The sequence below is a fragment of the Neofelis nebulosa genome, chromosome 12 (assembly GCF_028018385.1).
Source record: "Neofelis nebulosa isolate mNeoNeb1 chromosome 12, mNeoNeb1.pri, whole genome shotgun sequence".
Taxonomy (NCBI): Eukaryota; Metazoa; Chordata; class Mammalia; order Carnivora; family Felidae; genus Neofelis; species Neofelis nebulosa.
The window spans coordinates 3,941,003-3,962,980 of record NC_080793.1 but is presented as its reverse complement, the minus strand read 5'-3'; the positions used below and the strand labels follow the sequence as shown (position 1 = coordinate 3,962,980).

At 60.2% G+C, this 21,978-nt stretch overlaps 2 long non-coding RNA genes across 3 annotated transcripts in view; one reads left to right on the top strand and one right to left on the bottom strand.

Annotated features, from left to right (window-relative positions):
* The window catches only part of LOC131491134 (uncharacterized), a 42,166-nt gene extending 27,621 nt beyond the window's left edge, over positions 1 to 14,545 (top strand). The window contains exon 2 of the long non-coding RNA XR_009251325.1: positions 14,106 to 14,545. This is a non-coding gene — a long non-coding RNA (uncharacterized LOC131491134). The remainder of the gene's footprint in view (positions 1 to 14,105) is intronic.
* LOC131491133 (uncharacterized) overlaps positions 1 to 21,978 on the bottom strand; it is a 72,601-nt gene that overhangs the window by 37,025 nt on the left and 13,598 nt on the right. The gene's annotated exons all lie outside the window — the stretch shown is intronic.

Sequence of the window (21,978 nt, the reverse complement as noted above, 5' to 3'; positions counted from 1 at the left end):
CACACACACACACACACACACACACAAACGGGAGGGGACCTAGGGCCGCACAAGTCAGATCAGAGCGGTATTGGGCTGGACCGGCTGTCTCTGGGTCTCCTGAGTTACCTTTGGGTCCCTGCGAGCTAGAGACCTGAGGCGTCCAGTGCACGACCTGACCTACTGTCCATGGTCGGGAAGCGTCGCGGCCGCGGGCTCCCCTGAGCCGGTGGCCAAGGGACACGGGCACGCAACAGGAGAACAAGTTCGTCAGGCATAGGCGTCCCAACGAATGAGCCCAGTCGGGCGCTGTCTCCAGAACGTGGGTGCCTGGTGACCTGGGCTCTGAGTTCAATTGGGCTCTGTGACCAGGGAGGTGAGGTCACATCCTGGGGTCCCCTTACCCGGTTTCCTGCTCCTACAAGAGCCCCTCCCAGGCTGCAAAGGGCTCCGCTCCACCCCATGCCCTGTCCCTACAGTGACACCAACACAGCCCAGACACGTCCCCTCTTCTGTAAACTGGGCTGAGTAGACAGTGTCCCAAGGGTCCCACAGGCTCATAGATGAGTCTGTGTCTTGGTATCTTCATCCCTGGCCCTCTGATCTCCCCTCCTGGGAAAACGCTTCCTACTCCCTCAAGGTCCTTCTGAGCGGAGGGCAGCCTGGGGGCTTGGAGGACCGAGGACCTGGGTGTGCAGCACGTGGCCAAGCATGGACCCTGGTGTGGGGACCGAGGTCAAGATCCTCCCTGTTGGAGCCTCGGGTACTCATTAGGAAGTGGTTCCCCAGGCAGTGCCCTGGCTGGGCCGAGGAGGCCTCGTGAGGGACCTGAGCCCCGGGCTTGATGAAGGACATGGTCCACAAGGGAGGCTTCTGAGGGTTGTCACCTGGACCCTGGAGCCGACAGGCCCTGCTCCTGCAAGACACACAGAGACAGACAGAGTCCGAGGCAGAGACAGAGAATGGACCCAGGAGAGAGGAAACCAGAAATTCCATGAATTGGCCAGGAAATGACACCCGGTCATCATGTTCTAGCCCTTAGAACCCGGTCACACGGGCCGTCCACCCGGGAGGGGAGGGTGGACAGAGGGATGTGGGACCAGGAATCGGGAAGGCTGGGAGCCACAGTGGGGACCGCCCAGCACCTAGGCCCAGACCAGGCAACGGGACCCGAGCCCAAATGCAATGAGCCCCTGGAGTGCGTGTCCGGTGGGCACAGGGTCTGAACGAGTTCACCTCCACCTCCCGCGGGGCCCGGGACCTAGGCAGGAGGGGTGGCTGTGCCTGGACCCGGAGCAGACCCAGGCCCGCGTGAGTGTGTTCCGTGCCAGGCCCACCCCTTCCTCATCCTTCCACGGCCACGTGTGCCCACGAGCCTCATGGGATAGCAGGCACGGGACGTGTCTACAGGTGGCTCCCTGATGGCGCCCCTACAAGTAGATGCCAGAAGGACCTCACTGTGCAGACGGGGAGACCGGGTGGCCCCAGGAGGCACAGGGTGTGTGCGGGGTCCCAGCACTGGTCAGGAGGAAAACCCAGGTCTGAACCCAGCTCTGTGGCCCCAGAGCCGCGGCCCCGGCTGCACCAGGCCTCGCGGGGATGTGTCTGGGCTGTGTTGGTGTCACTGTAGGGACAGGGCATGGGGTGGAGGGGAGCCCTTTGCAGCCTGGGAGGGGCTCTTGTAGGACCAGGAAGCTGGGTAAGGGGGCCACAGGAAGTGACCTCACCCCTCTGGTCACAGAGCCCAATTGAACTCACAACCCGGGTCACCAGGCACCCACCTTCTGGAGACAGCGCCTGACTGGGCTCATTCGTTGGGACACCTTTGCCTGACGAACATGTTCTCCTGTTGTGTGCCCGTGTCCCGTGGCTGCCGGCTCAGGGGAGCCTGTGGCCGCGACGCTTCCCGACCCTGGAGACAGTGGGTCAGGTCGTGCACTGGACGCCTCAGGTCTCTAGCTCGCAGGGACCCAAAGGTAACACAGGGAGACCCAGAGACAGCCAGTCCATCCCAACAGTGCTCTGATCTGACCTGTGCGGCCCCAGGTCCCCTCCCGTGTGTGTGTGTGTGTGTGTGCGCGTGGAAGGAGGGGTCGTGTGTGGAGGGCCCACCTGAGCAGGTGCAGGCTGATGAAGGGGTTAGATGCCTGGTGGGCGGGTCAGGCTCACACCCCAGTCAAGTCTGGAAGGCAGGGACAGGCTGTGCTGGGGTGGCCCTCTTGTCCCCAAGGTTCATCCAGAGCCCTGCTGGTGGATGTCACTGTGTCCCAGGGGTAGGTCTGTGCACATTCAGGTCTGTGTCCGATCTGGGAGCAGCGGGGAGAGAGGGCGGAAGGACATTGAGGATGGCTGGGCGGGGCTGTGATGTCTCCGGGCCGTCCGCGGGTCACTGTCTTTACAGAAATCAACCGATGAAATCGGGAGGCGACTGTCGGAATCCCGATTCACCTGACCTACAGAGTTGTGCGTGTGCCCCGTCGCCCAGGAGGGCCACCCTGGACCCGGGGAGAGAGTGGCCACACGGAGGTCTTGGGAAGCAGAGCCTGGAGATGGCCTGGGAAGGCCTCCTTCACCGCCCCGGCCCCCCCACAGGGTCCTGGTTCACGGGTCTTGGGACCAGGACCCGGAGCCCCCGGAGCCCCCGGAGTCAGAGCCCGAGGGTGAGAAGGCTGGGGTTGGAATATGTGGGTTCACAGGGCTGGGGGGTGCTGGGCCACCCAGGGAGGAACCCCCGGGGGCTGGTGTGGGGCCGGGAGCATAGACGCAGAGCCCCGGGCTGTGGACTGCAAGGGGGCAGAGGTCCTGGTGTGGGTTCCTGGCCGTGGCTTCTCGGGGAGGCTCTGGGGTGAGTTGTGTGTCCCAAAGGCCCCTGGAGAGGCTGGCGCTGGTGTGAGCTGGCACCTACCCTCCTCTCACCCTGACGCCTTGGAGCCACTGCAACCATAACTCTGTTTCCTTCTCAAGAGTCCGGGGCAGGAGCAGAAGCCGGTGAGGCTCCAGAGACCAACCCAACAGCATGGGGGCCTCGGGGGCTCTGCAGGCAGTGGTGGTGTCTGGGGCGACTCCTACAGGGGCCCGGGAGCCAGCAGGTGACCTGGGACCTGTGCAGGGACAGCGGGCACCTGAGCAGAGTCAGCTGGGTCCTGCCTCTGCTTCTGCTTCTCCTGGTTCCACTGTTCCTGCTTCTGCTCCCAACACTGTTCCTGCCACTGCCCATCTCCCCGCCCCTGCCCCGCCCCTGTCAACGCCCTTCTCCCTGCCCCTGCCCCTGCCCCCACCCTTGCTCCCATATGGATGCCAGTCAGAAATCAAGGGCCTGAAGGCCTACACGGGGTGTTTATTTTACTTTATTTTTGTTATGTTTTATTTCAAATTTATTCTCTAATCCCTGACTCCGACCCTCCACCAGAATATCTCTTCCTCTTCTCCCTTATCCTTTTTCTCTTCTACTTTTTAGCTGTTACTTTATTTGTTCATTAATTATAATCTATGTTAATCTTCAATAAAAAGTTTTATTTATTTTACATTGTGCAATTCCTGAGCACTGGGTACGCTCACAACGCTGTGAACCACGCCACAGAATTTTGCTGCAGAACATCTCGGTCCCCAAGGGTCACCGTGTACCCCGAGCCCTCACTCCCGATTCGTCCCCCACCAGCCCCTGGGAACCCCCAGTCTGCTTTCTCTCCGTGTTCCGTTACCTACTCTGGAGGTTTCCTTTAAGTGGAATCTCACAAGGGATACCTTTGGGTCTGCACTGACTTTTCAGACAAGACAGATTCATTTTTGTACTTTGTGGCCGTTTGAAATAGACTTTTTCTCCTTTGACCTTGAAATCACAATGGATTAAGTATTAGGTAGGAAAAAAGAGGCCCCTTTGGTGACAATGGGCATGGTCTTGGGGTGGAGACCCCTGTGCGTGCTGTGACACCACAGCCTGAAGCCAGACAGGACACGGCTGGTCCTCCCGTGGCCCAAACAGAAACCGGGAGATGCGGAAGGCTGGACGGTCACACCACAGAGGGGAGAGCATCCCTCACGACCCAGGGCCAGAACGGTTCACAGGCCTCTGGGCCAAATATTGCTCCAAATCAGTGCGTTCCCCCGGATGGAGGCCAGACCCGTCCCAGTCCAAGGGGAGGCGACCCCCATGGGAGCAGGCGTCAGAGATGCGGGACGTCCCGGGGTGGACTCGGGCAAGTGAGACCCGAGGGAGGCAGCGCTGGTGGCCTTCAGACAGGCAGGTTTCTGGTCTGGGGACCGGCAGCCTAGGTGTCCACGTGAAGAAGCAGAGGCCCCAGCCGATCCCCAGCGAGAAGTCCTTGTCCTGCAGGGGACCTGCTGGCCCAATACAGGGAGAGCCCCCAGAGCCCGGAGTTGGCCCTTCCCCAGCCCCATGTGGGGCCCCAGGCAGGGTGGTCAGCTCTGCTCCCCAGAGTTCAGGGGGGGCCTCAGCGGGTGGTAGGGTCCCCCAGGAAGAGGGACCCCGAGCCCCAGGACACCAAGATGCACGCCTGCGGGTAAGACAATCCGAAGTCAAGAGATGGGCTTCCTGACCCAGGTCATCTTACCAGTGACCCAGGCCGTGCTATTAGCCTCGGTGTCCCCCTCTGTGACATGGGGATGTAACGGGCCTTCTAGATGGGTTGTCGCATTCCCTGAGAGATGAGGTGGAATCGTGGCCTGGTGCCTGGAGGACATAAAGGGCCACCTGGAAGGCTGTCCCAGAGTCCCCCAGGGCACAGGACTCCGGTAGCCCCTCTTTGGCCCCTGCCTGCCCACCCCCTTCTGGGAACACTCAGCGTTGTTTGCGGAGGAGATGGAGACCATCCAGGAGGTCAACAGGTCCCACGTGGAGGAAGGTCAGCGCTGGAGGGACAGAAGGACGTGTCCCGTGCCCCCTTCCAGGGCCCGAGTTGTGACGCCCTCTGACCGGACCTCTTACCTGACCTGGTGTGGACCCTGCTTCTATGGTTTCCCTCCCTGCCTCCTTCCCTTCCTCCTTCCCTAATTCAGCTGGGGAACTCAGGTCCCTGCTGTGTGCTGAGCACCGTGAAATCTCCACTGAGCAGGACCCGATAGGTCCCCCACGTGGCATCTTCCTTTGCAGGGAGTGAATGTTCCTGGCCGTGTCCCCTCTGGCGAGTCTGGGAGGGAGGCCTCTGCTCACGTTCCCGACAAGGAAGCACGAGTCCAGAAGGTCCAGACGACCTGCCCCAAGTGCCAGCGTGTGGAGCCTGGACAGAGGGTGGTCCCTGGCAGAGGAGGACCTGGGCCCACGCAGCCCGGAGGAGGAGGGGGAGCACCGTGGCGGCCTGGCGCTCAAGTCCGCTGGGAGACGGTGTCCTACCCGGACCGGCCCTGTCCCCAGGGCATTCGGGGTACCTGCGCTCTCAGGTGGCAGGCTGGCCCCGGCTGGCAGGAGAGGAGGCGCCCCTGGGGCAGGACAGAGCCCTCAGGCAGAGAGGAGGGTCGCAGGTGCTCCCCCAGGGGCAGGTGGACTCGGGCGCCCTGAGGGGGCGTCACCGGGACAGCTTGCCTTGCCAGCCGCAGTTCCCCAAATCCAAGCACAAGACCCTAACAGCCTCTGCCCCACCCCCCAGAGCAGAAACCGCTTCTGTCCTTATCCCTTTGTGGATGCGTCCTTGCCTGCCCTCAGCACCCTGTCTGCTCCCCGCTGTGTGCACGCACCTGGATCCCAAAAGCGAGCCCCGGACCCCACCCAGGGCCTCTGGGCCACAGCCAGCAAGGGGGAGCGCCGTCCCCATGGCCCTCCTCACCCTAAGAAGACACGTAAGCCATATTCACCAAGGTTTTTAACTATCGTACACACACACACACACACATAGAGTGAAGTGTGGGGGCCCTGGAGGACCCGCACACGTAGGTCTCCGGCACCTCCCGCCGCCCCTGTGCTTTTGTGGGTTTGCTCTGGTTCTCTCGGATCCTCCTCCCGGCTCCCTTGAAGGCGTCAGGTCTCCGCCCGAGTCCCTGGGTCACCCACCCACCTCTACTCTTAGGAAGACGTGCAAATGCACACCCTGAATTTCCTCCCATCTTCCTCTCGCCTCCCAGACTTGGGTCGTCAGATTTGGGAGTCGAGAACACCCCTTGTGTCTTCCCTCAACTGTCCTAACACCCAGCGCTTCCCAGGCCGTCCCCGAGGCGGTCCTCGGGCTGAATTCGTCTCCTGGGAGGTGGGGGTCAGCGGACAGAGGGCAGACGGTGCCGGTGGGGGCAGGAGAGGGCCGTGGTCCACAGGCCCAGTGCCGGCTTGTCTGCCAGGGCCCCCGGGCTGGGTGAGCCCCGCCGGCTCTCCTCTTTCTTGCCGGGAGGCATCCTTGTCCTGAACGGGCACCAGGGAACCTGACTGAAGAGACCACTTTGCTTTGAGACGAGGGGCAGAGTGGCAACGGCTGCAGAGGACGTTGGCCTTGGATGGGGAAAGCGAGGCCGGCCACGCACTGCTGTCCCGTTCAGGTCCCTCTGCCACCCGAGTGCACCCTCAGCCGGAGGGGCTGGTTCCCGGCAGGCTGGCCGCGTCCCCCTGGAGCCCCCGGTCCCTCCTCTCTGCCTGAGGACTCTCTCCCGGAGACGGGATTCCGTCACACTTGTCTCTGGGGACCTGTGCTTCCTCACCTTGTCACCTGGCTGGCTGGTTCCCAGAGCAGAAACCTGCCCGTCTGAAGGCAACTAGCGCTGCCTCCCTGGGTTTCACTTGCCCGAGTCCCTCCCCGGGACGCCCCGCATCTCTGATGCCTGCTCTCACAGGGGTCGCCTCCCCTTGGACTGGGACGGGTCTGGCCTCCATCCCGGGGAATGCACTGATTTGGAGAATTATTTGGCCCAGAGGCCTGTGAACCGTTCTGGCCCTGGGTCGTGAGGGATGCTCTCCCCTCTGTGGTGTGACCGTCCAGCCTTCCGCATCTCCCGGTTTCTGTTTGGGCCACGGGAGGACCAGCCGTGTCCCTGCTGGCGTCAGGGTGTGGTGTCACAGCACGCACAGGGGTCTCCACCCAAGACCATGCCCATTGTCACCGAAGGGGCCTCTTTTAACCCACCTAATCTTTAATCCATTGTGATTTCAAGGTCAAAGGAGAAAAAGTCTATTTCAAACGACCACAAAGTATGAAAATAAATCTGTCCCATATGAAAGGTCGATGCGGACCCAAAGTATCTCTGGCGAGATTCCACTTGAAGGAAACCTCCAGAGTAGGTAACGGAACACGGAGAGAAAGCAGACTGGGGGTTCCCAGGGGCTGGCGGGGGCACGAATGGGGAGTGAGGGCTCCGGGTACACGGTGACCTTTGGGGACCGAATTATTCTGCAACAATATTCTGTGGCGTGGTTCACAGAATCGTGAGCATGCCCAGTGCTCAGGAATTGCACAACATAAAAAAAAATAAAATTTTTATTGAAGATTACTGTGGATTTTAAGCAAACCATGAGCAAATAAAGTAACAGCTACAAAGTAGAGGAGAGAAAGGATAAGGGAGAAGAGGAAGACTCATTCTGGTGGGGGGGGCGGAGACTGGGACTGGAGCAAGAATTAGAAATACAATAAACACCCCTCGAAGGCCTTCGGGCCCTTGATTTGTGGCCGGCATCCCTGCGGGAGCAAGGGCGGTGGCAGGAACGGTGTCGGGAGCAGAAGCGGGACCCAGCTGACTGTGCTCAGGTGCCCGCTGTCCCCGCACAGGTCCCAGGTTACTGCCCGGGGACTGCAGAGACAGAGACGCTCTGTCACCCGCCCCGGTGTCGGCTGGGCTCCCAGCTCCAGGGCCGTGACCCGCTCTGACACGTTCGCGGAGACAGAGCCAGCCAAAGGCCCAGACTAGAGCCGGCCCCGCATTCGCTCTCGCATCCCCTCCTGACGCAGAGCCGGTGCCCTCGACACGGCGAGACCCCCGCCAGCACCTGCTCCAGAGCCAGACCCGGCTCCCGCCTGCCTCGGCACCGCTTACGAGACACGGCCAGTGCCAGCTCCAGACCGGAGTCTTCCCGTCCTCATCCGGGAAGGCATTCTTTCTCTTTTCTTGGTTTGTTGCTTTTCACTAGTACGTGTATTGATGTCTTAAATGTAATATAAAATGGACTTTCTCGCTTTAATTTTTTGAACGTCTATTTTTGAGACAGAGAGAGACACAGAGTGCGAGCGGGGGAGGGGCAGAGAGGGAAGGAGACACAGAATCTGAAACAGGCTCCAGGCTCCACGCTGTCAGCACAGAGCCCGACGCGGGGCTCGAACTCACGAACCGTGAGATCATGATCTGAGCCGAGGTCGGACGTGGCACTGACTGAGCCCCCCAGGTGCCCCTCGACTTTCTCCTTTTGAACATTTAACATGGTACAAGTCCCTGACCTTAACTAGGCTTCCTCTGCCGGGCGCCATCACCGCTATCTAGTTCCAAACATCCCCATCACCCCAGGCAGAAAACCAGTCCCCGCCGAGGGTCAGGTGCTTGCTCTTGCCGACCCCCCGTGCTCCCCGGCAACCAGCGACGTGGCTCCCGTCACTATTTCTTTACTTCTCATTGTGAGTTTTTCACACGGGTGGGATCCTACAGCGTGTGGTATTTTGTGTCTGGTTTCTGCCACTTAGTATAACGTTTTCTAGTTCGCCTATGTCGGGGGCGCCTGGGAGGCTCAGTTGCTTACACATCAGACTCTTGACTGCAGCTCAGGACATGATCTCAGGGTCACGAAGTGGAACCCAGAGACGGGCTCTGTGCTGGGCGTGGACCCCGCTTCAGATTCTCTCTCCCTCTCCCTCTGCCCCTCACACTCTGTGTACGTTCTCTCTCTCTGAAGAAACAAACACCGAGTTCATCACACTGTAGCCCGTATCCACACTTCAGTCCTTTGTGCCCGAACGAATAAAGGGCTATTGTGAATGGTGCTGCTATGAGTATTTACGTACAGGCTTTCGTTAGAGCACCCGAACTCGATTCTTCTGGTTATACGATAGACAACTTGGGTGAAATGATACGCATACGCCCGACTCTTCGAGAACGTGCCAAACGTTCTGCTACAGAGGCTCCACCATTTTACGTCTCCCTCGGCTACGTAAGCGGGTTCCGAGTTCTCGAAATCCTCCCCAACAGGTGTGATGTCGGTGTATTCAGTAGAGCCCCTCCTTGTGGGTGTGGGAAGGCGGGTTACTGTGGTGGTGCGGTGTCGGGTTGCATTTCCTTTTCTTTGTATATTCCAGATGCAATACCCTTATCGGAATTACGGTGCGCCAATATTTCCTACCATTCTTTGGGTTTTCTTTACATTCGTTTGAGATTGTCAGGCATTCACAAAACGTTTTGGCAATGATGAAGTCCCGTGTGTCTCTTTTCTCCTTGGTTGCCTTGCCTCCGGTGCTACATTAGAGACACGACTGCCAAACCCAAGGGAATGAAGATTACCCTCTAAGTGCTCTTTATTGATTTCTGGGGCGTTAAGATTTTTGCCCTTGAGAAAATGTTTTCCTTATATTTGAGAGGGAGAGCATGAGTGGGCAAGCGGCGGTGGGGGGGAGGACAGAGGATCCGAAGCGGGGTCCATGATGACGGCAACGAGCCAGCTACAAGGCTCAAACTCCTGAACTGGGAGGTATGACGTGGGCTGACGTTGGATGACCCACTCACTGCCTGAACCACCCAGGTGCCCCTGGAGATCATTGTTTTCCGTGGTGTCAGGTAATGTTCTGAGTTCACGCTTTTCTGCGTGGAATCTGGTTTCCCAACACCGTTTGCGAATACTCCGTTTTTACCGCACGGAACGGTCTTGGCACCCATGTTCATAAACAAGTGACCATACCCGTACGGATTTATTCATTGATTCCCAGTTGGATTCCATTGATCCCTATGTGTTGGACTTCTCTGCCCATAGCTTGGTGAAAGTATTATAATCTCACACAGAATGTTTTTATTCCATGATATTTTGCCCGTAAGGTCATGGAATATATACACGTATTTTCCTTCTTGTCCATTCGAGAACTTTTAAATTATCCATCTTGTGTAGTAGCTGTGACCAAACTTCCATTACGCTGTGGAAATGAGGTGTTGGAAGAGGGCATCCTTCCCTTACTCACCATCATAAGGGGAGAACGGTCAGTGTTTAACCACTGAGAATGACACACATGTGAGTTTTTTCCTAAATACCCTTTGTCATAATGCAATCTCCTATTTCTATTTCATTGGCAGCACTTGTCATGAAAGGTTGTAGATTTTGTCAAAGCTCGTCCTGCAACGACGGATCCTTCTTGAACCGTGTTGGCCAAAGCACCAGTGAGAGCGTCAGGCTCTGGGGTTGGCTTTGTTGGAAAGCTCTTGGTACCGCTTCAGTCTCTGCACGTATTCCAGGTCTGCTCGTGGTTTCCATCTCTTCTGGAGTCAGTTCTGGTAGTTTGTGTGTGTCTCAGAATTGATGCGTTTCATCTCAGCCAATTTCCTGGTACGAAATTGTTCAGTTTTTGTCTATTCTGTCAATTTTGTAAATCTCTAGAAGAAAGAATGTTGTTTTCACCGATTTTCTCGAGGGCTCCTCTGTTTCCTCTATCGTTATAATTTCTTTCGATCTAAGATATTTAGGTTGCCTTTGATCTCTTTTCTAGTTACCCAGAGGAACCTTCTACCTGTTGTGGACACCAGCCATCCACAGGGCCACTGTCCAGGTTTGGGTTGTTGGGTAGATAAGCAACTACAGACAGGAGTGGATGAGGCTTCCAGGCAATTTCTACCTCAGCTGGCATCCCAGGCCACCCCTACACTGCAGCTGTGTCCAGGACCCCTCCTTTTGCCAGGCTGGGTGCCCAGCATCACGCTAACCTGGCTTCCCTGGACCACTCACAGCCTTAGGTCCCTTCTGCGCTCGGGGAACAAGAAGAACCATGAAGTGAGGCAGTGGTAGCAGGGGGCTCTGAGGGGCCAGGGATGGTGGGCTCCCTGGGGGAGGAAAACACTAGGGAGGGGGGAGGGGAACACACTGGGGGGGGCATCTGGACCAGTTCTCAGGGGGCTCCGGATGTCAGGTAAGGAGTCGGGGTCACCGCAGCTTGCCAGGTGCAGGTGCATGCTGATGCACTTCCCCATCTGATCCTCAGGGACAGTGGGGACACTGAGGTCAGGAGAGGCAAGGACTGGCCCAGGACATGCGAGGTGTGCAGGGTCTAAGGAGCAGGGCTGGTCTCCAGTCCTAGGCCAGCCTCTACCCCCACATGGCATTCCCCCTGGGAATGAGAGCCCCTGAGAGGCCGGGGCTTCCCTATCCACCCCGTCCTTGTGAGGCTGTGACCTCTGGGCATCTCCAGAAAGGCTCACACGCACAGAAACACACACACACGCTGACACTGACTGCCCAGCTGGGGATCAGAGGGGAGTCCACACTGGGAGGGGGTGGGTAATACGGGGGAAAGAAGAGAAAGGCTGGAGGCAGTGGGGCCATGGGGCAGGGACATCAGGATTTTTGGCAATAGCCCAGGACCCAGAGCATGGGGAGGAGGACATGCCGGCTGAGAGTCAGGAGGTCCCCAAGGTGTCCGGGGGGATTGCCAGGAACTAGAGGAGGATGTGGTCTGGGGTCCTGTGTCCAACACCTTGGGCCCCTGGAGCTAGGAAGTGCGGATGGGGCTACAGCACAGAAGGACTCAGCTTCCTCCTCCTAAACTGGGCTGCGTAGACAGTGTCCCAAGTGCCCCATAGGCTCATAGATGACTCTGTGTCCTGGGATCTTCATCCCTGGTCCTCTGTTCTCCCCTCCTGGGAAAACGCTTCCTACTCCCTCAAGGTCCTTCTGAGCAGAGGGCAGCCTGGGGGCTTGGAGGACCGAGGACCTGGGTGCGCAGCACGTGGCCAAGCATGGACCCTGGTGTGGGGACCGAGGTCAAGATCCTCCCTGTGGGAGCCTCGGGTCCTCATTAGGAAGTGGTTCCCCAGGCAGTGCCCTGGCTGGGCCGAGGAGGCCTCGTGAGGGAGCTGAGCACCGGGCCGGGAGAGGGACACGGGCCACAAGGGAGGCTTCTGAGGGTTGTCACCTGGACCCTGGAGCCCACAGGCCCTGCTCCTGCGAGACACACAGAGACAGACAGAGTCCGAGGCAGAGACAGAGAATGGACCCAGGAGAGAGGAAAGCAGAAATTCCATGCATCGGCCTGGAAATGACACCCAGTCATTATATACTAGCCCTTAAACCCGGTCACATGGGCAGCCCACCCGGGACGGGAGGGGTGACAGAGGGACGTGGGACCAGGATTCGGGAAGGCTGGGAGCCACAGTGGGGACCGCCCAGCAAGTAGGCCCAGACCAGGCACTGGGACCCGAGCCCAAATGTAATGGAGCCCCTGGCGTGCGTGTCCGGTGGGCACAGGGTGTGAACGAGTTCACCTCCACCTTCCCCCGGGCCTGGGACCCAGGCAGGAGGGGTGGCTGTGCCTGGACCCGGAGCAGACCCAGGCCCGCGTGAGTGTGTTCCGTGCCAGGCCCACCCCTTCCTCATCTTTCCACGGCCACGTGTGCCCACGAGCCTCATGGGATAGCAGGCACGGGACGTGTCTACGGTGTCTCCCTGATGGCGCCCCTACAAGTAGATGCCACAAGGACCCCACTGTGCAGACCGGGAGACCGGGGGACCCTAGGAGGCACGGGGTCTGTGCAGGGCCCCAGCACTGGTCAGGAGGAAATCCCAGGTCTGAACCCAGCGCTGTGGCCCCAAAGCCACGGCCCCGGCTGCACCAGGCCTCGCGGGAACATGTCTGGGCTGTGTTGGTGTCACTGTAGGGACAGGGCATGGGATGGAGGGGAGCCCTTTGCAGACTGGGAGGGGCTCTTGTGGGAGCAGGAAGCCGGGTAAGGGGGCCCCAGGAAGTGACCTCACCTCCCTGGTAACAGAGCCCAACAGAACTCGGAACCCGGGTCACCAGGCACCCACGTTCTGGAGACAGCGCCCGACTGGGCTCATTCGTTGGGACACCTTCGCCTGACGAACATGTTCTCCTGTTGTGTGCCCGTGTCCGCCGGCTGCCGGCTCAGGGGAGCCCGAGGCTGCGATGCTTCCCGACCCTTGAGACAGTGGGTCAGGTCGTGCACAGGACGCCTCAGGTCTCTATCTCGCAGGGACCCAAAGGTAACACAGGGAGACCTAGAGACATCCAGTCCAGCCCGACACCACTCTGATCTGACCTGTGCGGCCCCATGCCCCCCGTGTGTGTGTGTGTGTGTGTGTGTGTGTGTGTGTGTCTGTGTGGAAGGAGGGGTCGTGTGTGGAGGGCCCACCTGAGCAGGGGCAGACTGATGAAGGGGTCAGATGCCTGGTGGGCGGGTCAGGCTCACATCCCCGTCAAGGGTCGATGGGAGGGACAGGGTCTGCTGGGGTGGTCCTCTTGTTCTGGAGGTTCATCACAAGCCCTGCTGGTGGATGTCACTGTGTCCCAGGGGCAGGTCTGTGCACATTCAGGTCTGTGTCCGATTTGGGAGCCACAGGTGGAGAGGGTGGAAGGACTGACTGTGAGGATGACTGGGGAGGGCTGTGATGTCTCTAGGCCGTCCGCGGGTCACTGTCTTTACAGAAATCAACCGATGAAATCGGGAAACGTCTGGCCGAATCCCGATTCACCTGCCCTACAGAGTTGTGCGTGTGCCCCGTCGCCCAGGAGGGCCACCCTGGACCCAGGGAGAGAGTGGCCACACGGAGGTCTCCGGAAGCAGAGCCTAGAGTTGGCCTGGGAAGGCCTCCTTCACCGCCCTGGCCCCTCCACAGGGTCCTGGTTCACCGGTCCTGGGATCAGGACTCGGAGCCCCCGGAGCCAGAGCCCGAGGGTGAGAAGGCTGGGGTGGCAGATGTGTGTTTATGGGACCAGGGCGGTGCTGGGCCTCCCAGGGAGAAGCCCCCAGGGGCTGGTGTGGGGCCGGGAGCAGAGACTGAGAGCCCAGGGCTGCGGCCTGCAAGAGGGCAGAGGTTCTGGTGTGGGTTCCTGGCCGCGGCTTCTCGGGGAGGCTCTGGGGTGAGTTGTGTCTCTGCAAAGGCCCCTGGAGAGGCCCGCGCTGGGTGGGGGGCCCGCGCTGGGTGGGTGGGGGACCATCCCTCCTCTCACCCTGAGGCCTTGGAGCCGCTGCAACCATCACTCTGTTTCCTTCTCAAGAGTCCGGGGCAGGAGCAGAAGCCGGTGCGGCTCCAGAGACCAACCCAACAGCATCGGGGTCCTCGGCGTCTCTGCAGGCAGGGGTGGAGTCTGGGGCGACTCCTGCTGGGGCCGGAGAGCCAGCAGGTGACCTGGGACCTGTGCTGGGACAGCGGGCACCTGAGCAGAGTCAGCTGGGTCCTGCTTCTGCTCCCGACACCGTTCCTGCCACCGCCCTTGCTCCCGCAGGGATGCCGGCCACAAATCAAGGGCCCGAAGGCCTTCGAGGGGTGTTTATTGTATTTCTAATTCTTGCTCCAATCCCAGTCTCCGCCCCCCCACCAGAATGAGTCTTCCTCTTCTCCCTTATCCTTTCTCTCCTCTACTTTGTAGCTGTTACTTTATTTGCTCATGGTTTGTTTAAAATCCACATTAATCTTCAATAAAAATTTTATTTTTTTTTATGTTGTGCAATTCCTGAGCACTGGGCATGCTCACGATTCTGTGAACCACGCCACAGAATATTGTTGCAGAATAATTCGGTCCCCAAAGGTCACCGTGTACCCGGAGCCCTCACTCCCCATTCGTGCCCCCGCCAGCCCCTGGGAACCCCCAGTCTGCTTTCTCTCCGTGTTCCGTTACCTACTCTGGAGGTTTCCTTCAAGTGGAATCTCGCCAGAGATACTTTGGGTCCGCACCGAACTTTCATATGGGACAGATTCATTTTCGTACTTTGTGGTCGTTTGAAATAGACTTTTTCTCCTTTGACCTTGAAATCACAATGGATTCAAGATTAGGTGGGTTAAAAGAGGCCCCTTCGGTGACAATGGGCACGGTCTCGGGGTGGAGACCCCTGTTTGTGCCGTGACACCACAGCCTGCCACGAGAGAGGACACGGCTGGTCCTCCCGTGGCCCAAACAGAAACCGGGAGATGCGGAAGGCTGGACGGTCACACCACAGGGGGGAGAGCATCCCTCACGACCCAAGGCCAGAACGTTTCACAGGCCTCTGGGCCAAATAATGCTCCAAATCCGTGCGTTACCTGGGATGGAGGCCAGACCCGTCCCAGTCCAAGGGGAGGCGACCTTCATGGGAGCAGGCGTCAGAGATGCGGGACGTCCCGGGGTGGGACTCGGGCAAGCGAGACCCCAGAGAGGCAGCGCTGGTGGCCTTCAGATGGGCAGGTTTCTGGCCTGGGGACCGGCACCCTAGGTATCCACGTGAGGAAGCAGAGGCCCCAGCCGATCCCCAGCGAGAAGTCCTCGTCCTGCAGGGGACCGGCTGGCCCAATACTGGGAGAGCCCCCAGAGCCCGGAGTCGGCCCTTCCCCAGCCCCATGTGGGGCCCCAGGCGCGTTGGTCAGCTCTGCTCCCCAGAGTTAAGTGGGGGCCCCCGGCAGGTGGTGGGGTTTCCCAGGAAGAGGGACCCCGTGCTCCAGGACGCCAAGATGCACGCCTGCGGGTAGGACAATCCAAAGTCAAGGAGATGGGCTTCCTGACCAGCTCGTCTTACTAGTGACCCAGGCTGTGCTATTAGCCTCGGTGTCCCCATCTGTGACATGGGGATGTAACGGGCCTTCTAGATGGGTGGGCACATTCCCTGAGACATGAGGTGGAATCGTGGCCTGGTGCCTGGAGGACATAAAGGGCCACCTGGAAGGCTGTCCCAGAGTCCCCCAGGGCACAGGATTCCGGTAGCCCCTCTTTGGCCCCTACCCACTGTCCCCCTTCTGGGAACACTCAGCGTTGTTTGCGGAGGAGGTGGAGACGATCCAGGAGGTCAACAGGTCCCACGTGGAGGCAGGTCAGTACTGGAGGGACAGAAGGACGTGTCCCGTGCCCCCTTCCAGGGCCCGAGTTGTGACGCCCTCTGACCGGACCTCTGACCTGATCTGGGGTAGACCCCACTTCTATGGTTTCCCTTCCCTCCCTCCTTCCCTTCCTCCTTCCCTAATTCAGCTGGGGAACTCAGGTCCCTGCTGTGTGCTGAGCACCATGACCTCTTCAGTGAGCACGACCCTACGGGGTCCCCCACGTGGCATCTTCCTTTGCAGGGTCTGAATCTTCCTGTGCCGTGTCCCCTCTGACGAGTCTGGGAGGAGGCCTCTGCACATGTGCCTGCAAGGAAGCACGAGTCCAGAAGGTCCAGACCACCTGCCCCAGGTCCCAGCCTGTGGAGCCTGAACGGAAAGGCGGCCCCAACCGCCTCAGTGGATGAGGGAGGCTGGACCTTCGTCCCTCCCAGCCTTCTCCAAAGTGCAAGGCCTTCTCTCCAGCCCAGGGTGAGCCTGCTGGGCACACAGGCCCCTCCGAACATGCCCTCGTTCACATGTGGGTCTGGGCCCCTTGCCCCACCCTCAGCTCCTCTGCCGGATGCAGGGGGAGCCCTCTCCTCTCCCTGGGTCTGCTCCTGGGGTCCCGGCCTGCTGGTCTCAGAGGAGCTTGCAGATTTGCTCCCCATGACCAGCGTGGGATCAGGGACAGGATGGGGGCTGTGGGTCGAGGCCTGGACTTAGCGAGTGCGGGACGATGGGATTTGGTAAAAGAATGACCTGCAGGTTCAGCTGGACTCCCGTAGACTGAGCAACCAGACTGCATACCCACTGGTCCCCCCTGAGCGCACAGGACAACAAGGAACAGAGGAGCAGAGACCCGGAGGGACAGGCTTGGCCCAGGGCTCACCTGCCCTTACGGTTTTAAACCTCACCTATATGGGGGCGGGCGTACGCTGTCCCGACGGTACCTAAGGCAGAAGCCCTGTGTGGCAAACACGGGACAGAGCTGCTCAGGGTGACACCGGGATGAGGCGTGGACTCCCCGAACGTCCACGGCCCCCTAGAGGCCCGACCCCCAATCCCAGAAGCACAGCTTGACGAGCCCATGAGGAACCCATCGCTTCTTTTTATAGCAGGGAACACCGAGGTTTTGTCCAAGGTCACCCAGAACTTGGAGGGCAGAGCCCGTGGCAGGTGGCCTGAGACCTGGCATCTGTCCACAGAGACACGTCTCCTGTTGTCGCCCAGTCCCGATACCGAGGCCCCGCGGGGCCTGACATGGATGTCTGGGTCTACCCTGAGCTCTCCAGAGCCGTCTGCTGGGCTCCCGGGAAAACGCTGGCCCTTGCTCCAGACAGAAGGTTCTGCCCTCTGGTAACAAACGGGAGGTGCATGCACTCACTGGGCTTGAGGCCCTGCCTCCACCTGCCCTTGGAGATGAAGGTCTGGGGAGCCCTGTTCCTGCTCCTTCCAGGGTGCTAACACATGCTCGACCACGTAGCCCCTCCTTCCTGGGAGACATTCCCGGGCCTCCTCCGGGATCTCAGGCGGAGGTCACAGCAAGGGATCAAGCGGGAGGATCTGGGTGGGAGGGAGGTTGAGGACGCAGTCTGGAGGCCAGGGCTCCCAGTCCAGCTTGGCCGCTAACCAGAAAAGGATCCCTAGCCATTCCCCCGGGGGTGCCGCCCCGTCCCCTTGGTGACGTCAACCCCTCTCCTGGAGTTACCAGTGGGGAGACCGACCAGCAGGAAGTTCTTCCTCCTCTGCCCGGAAGAGTCGAGACCAAGTTCACGGACAAATCGAGGGCCTTGTTTCCCTACACACCCGTGGGACACATGGGAAATCTAAGGACAGGCCAAGGGAACGGAGGCTTGCTTATCCGGGGTGGCTCGGGCATAGCCCCTCCACCGCGGGCCTCACTTGGCTTGGTCCTAAGCTGCTGGACGAGCCCGCTGATCCCAGCGAGACCACATGGCTGTCACCAGAATTCCTCAGTGAACCCCTCCCTGCTGCAGTCAGCTCCATGCGAGCAGGAACTAGGTTGGCTCATTGCTCTAAGTCCAAGTCCCCAGAACCTTCCCGCAATGTAGTGGACGTTTACCTTTCTCGAATAAGCAGATGAATTGATATGCGAAAGGTGCTGTCATTGACTGAAACCGCTTCTGTCCTTGTCCCTTTGTGGATGCGTCCATGCCTGCCCTCGGCACCCTGTCTGCTCCCCGCTGTGTGCCCGAACCTGGATCCCAAAAGCGAGCCCCGGACCCCACCCAGGAGGTGGTACGGCCTCTCACCCGTCAGCCAGCAAGGGGAGCGCCGTCCCCATGGCCCTCCTCACCCTAAGAAGACACGTAAGCCATATTCACCAAGGTTTTTAACCATTGTACACACTCACACACACACACACACACGCGCACACACACACACACAGAGCGAAGGGTGGGGGCCCTGGAGGACCCGCACACGTAGGTCTCCGGCACCTCCCGCCGCCCCTGTGCTTTTGTGGGTTTGCTCTGGTTCTCTCGGATCCTCCTCCCGGCTCCCTTGAAGGCGTCAGGTCTCCGCCCGAGTCCCTGGGTCACCCACCCACCTCTACTCTTAAGAAGACGTGCAAATGCACACCCTGCATTTCCTCCCATCTTCCTCTCGCCTCCCAGACTTGGGTCGTCAGATTTGGGAGTCGAGAACACCCCTTGTGTCTTCCCTCACCTGTGGTAACACCCAGATCTTCCCAGGCTGACCCCGAGGCGGTCCTCGGGCTGGATTTGTCTCCTGGGAGGTGGGGGTCAGCAGACAGAGGGCAGACGGTGCCGGTGGGGGCAGGAGAGGGCCGTGGTCCACAGGCCCAGTGCCGGCTTGTCTGCCAGGGCCCCCGGGCTGGGTGAGCCCCGCCGGCTCTCCTCTTTCTTACCGGGAGGCATCCTTGTCCTGAACGGGCACCAGGGAACCTGAGTGGAGAAACCACTTTGCTTGGAGACGAGGGGCGGTGTGGCAAGGGCTGTAGAAGACGTTGGCCTTGGATGGGGAAAGCGAGGCCGGCCACACACTGCTGTCCCGTTCAGGTCCCTCTGGCACCTGGGTTCACCTGCAGCCGGAGGGGCTGGTTCCCGGCAGGCTTGCCACATCCCCCTGGAGCCCCTGGTCCCTCCTCTCTGCCTGAGGACTCTCTCCCAGACACGGGAGCCCATCACATCTGAACTGGGGACCTGTGCTTCCTCACCTTGTCACCTGGGCGGCCGGTCCCCAGACCAGAAACCTGCCCGTCTGAAGAGACCACCAATGCCTCCCTTGGGTCTCACTTGCCAGAGTCCCTCCCCGGGACGCCCCGCATCTCTGACGCCTGCTCCCGTGGGGACCGCCTCCCTCGGACTGGGACGGGTCTGGCTTCCATCCCGGGGAACGCACTGGCTTTGGTGCATTAATTGGCCCAGAGTCCTGTGAACCTTTCTGGCCCTGGGTCGTGAGGGATGCTCTCCCCTCTGTGGTGTGACCGTCCAGCCTTCTGCATCTCCCAGTTTGTGATTGGGCCACGGGAGGACCAGCCCTGTCCTGGCTGGCGTCAGACTGTGGCGTCACAGCACGCACAGGGGTCTCTATCTCTGACACGTGCCCTCTTTTACTAACACAGCCTCTTGAATCCTCGTGACATCCTCTCCCCTCCCCGGTGGAAGGCCCGTGTGACCGGTTCTGAGGGAGAGAATATAACGATGGGTGTCGCTTCCAAGCTGGTTCATGAAAGCCTGTGGTTTCTCTGGGTTCCTTTTCTCCCGGGTCCATTCTCTGTCTCTGTGTCAGTCTGTGTGTCTGTGTGTGTGTCTCCCTCTGACGAAGCAAGAGCAGACAATATGAGCTGCCCCAGGAGGCCCAGTGCCAAGAACCTGCAGAGGCTCCGGGCTGAGACACAGAAGTCCTGAGACCCCCCCAGTCCCGGCCGAATCCTGCCAAGAGCACGTGCCCGGTCGCGGTCTTGGAGGCGGACCCTGCCCCAGTCGAGCCTCCGCTGAGGCTGCAGCCCTGGCCTCCTGGGTGAACGTGGGGCTGAGGCCCCCAGCTGAGCCGAGCCGGGAGACTGGTACAGAAAGTGTGAGGTGGTCCAAGTAAGGTGAATGTGTCCCCCAGCATAGACAACAGCCCATCCTCCAGGCTGGGGCCCGGGCCCACTCTCCTCCCTCCCGAGCTCTCTCCGGCCACACTGGCTCCTCCTCAGCTCCTCTGTGGACAAACCCTCCGTGCCTCTGAGTCTCTGCAGCTTTGCTTGTCCCCGGAGCACACTGCTTGCAGACGTGTGTGGGACTGGCTCCTCTTGTCCTTCTGGGTCCCAGCATCAGAGCCACCCTGGAAGCCTGTGAGACCCCCACCCACCCAGGGCCCCTGGCCGCCCTCCTTCACCCTGCTTCATTTCCCGACAGTGTTGGTCTTTCCTTTCACACGGATTCACTCTTGTGCTTTGACCCACCTCCCCCTCTGGGCTGTGAGCTCCTGGAGGGCTGGGACCTCACGGGATCTTTGACTCCGGCCCCTGGGCCCAACACAGCCCCTGCTCAGGGTAAGAGGTACAGGGGCTGAATGCGTCCAGAGAGGAACTCAGAGTCCCTACCTGCCTCTGAGCAGCTCACGCTGTGGACATGCAGACTAATAGTAAGAGGTACATGTTGGGTTGGGGGCAGGGGACGCCCAGCTTGACCCCTGAGCGTCCCTTCCCCCTCCAGAGACTTCACTGAGCACAGTGGACACAGCCTGCCCCCTGGTGGTCAGCACCGGCATGACAGCCCCAGGCTTGGAAACCAGAAAACAAAACACACACGTTTGTTTGGGTGTAGTCCAGGCAGCAGCCCTCCCTGGCCCTAGGGGGGCACAGGGGCAGGACCTGCGGGCTCCAGGGCAGGTGAGGACTTCAGAAGCCTCCCTTGTCCCCCGTTCCACCTCTCCCGTCCCGGTGCCCCGTTCACTCCTAAGGCTTCCTCACCCCAGCCAGGGCACTACCTCTGGAAGCCCTTCCTAATGAGGCCCCGGGGCTCCGACAAGGAGGGTGTTGACCTCGGTCCCCACACCAGGGTCCGCTGCTTGGCCACGTGCTGCAAACCCAGGTCCTCGGTCCTCTAAGCTCTCAGGATGCCCTCCGCTCAGAAGGACCTTGAGGGAGGAGATAGCATTTTCCCAGGACCAGGAGCATCTTGGGGCAGGGGTGGAGGTCCAGGGTCAGCAGATAAGCCTGTGGGACCCTTGGGACACCACGTCTATGCAGCCCAATTTACACAGGAGTACGCTGAGGCCTGTCCCGTAGCCCCCTCCCACTAGGGGGGTGTCTCCTTCTAGATCCAGGCTGGTGGTGGACACAGGACCCCAGATCCCGTCTTCTTCGGGTGCCCTGGGGAAGTGCCCAGCCCAGGCAGCCCCCTGGGTACCCTGGAGACCCCGCTGGCCATCAGGCTGGCACGTCTCCCCACCCCACGTAAGAGCCCTGGTCATGCTGCCAGCACACTGGGCGCCCCTGCCCCGTGGCAGAACTGCCTCTAGTCCCCTTCTTCTTGCCCCGGTGTCACCTCCCCCCTCCAGGGTGTACTCCCCTTGAGCCGCTGCCAGGTGGTCAGTGTGCGTGTGTGTCTCTGTGTGTGTGCGTGTGCTTGCCTGTACGGTCTGGGGACATGCAGATATAACAGCCCCACCTCGTATGGGGTTGATAGGGATCCGATGGGATCTCAGGGGTCTCCTTCCCAGGGCGAACCCCAGGGGAGGACTGAGTTTGGCCTAGGACGGAGACCCCCACTGCTTGGACTCTGCCCACCTCACGTGTCCTGGGCCGGTCCCTGGCCTCAGTCTCCCACCTGGCCCTGAGGTTGGGCGTGGAGTGACGTCAGCGTGGACAGGGCCCAGGCTCTCCTCCTGGGTGGATGGAGAGGAGATGTGCCAGGCACACAGCCTCCCTAGCAAAGGGCAGCTGGGTCTCGTGTCCTCGGCCTGGCACGGCTGTGTGCCCTCCCCGGGGGGCTCCGTGCCACTGATCCCGTGTGCACCCTGCCTCCAGACCGCTGCCCTGTAACCCCAAATCCTGTGAGCCCTCGGGTCAGCCTCACCCCAGCCAGTGGGCTGCAGACTTGAGGGCCGGGTGGGTTGGACACGCG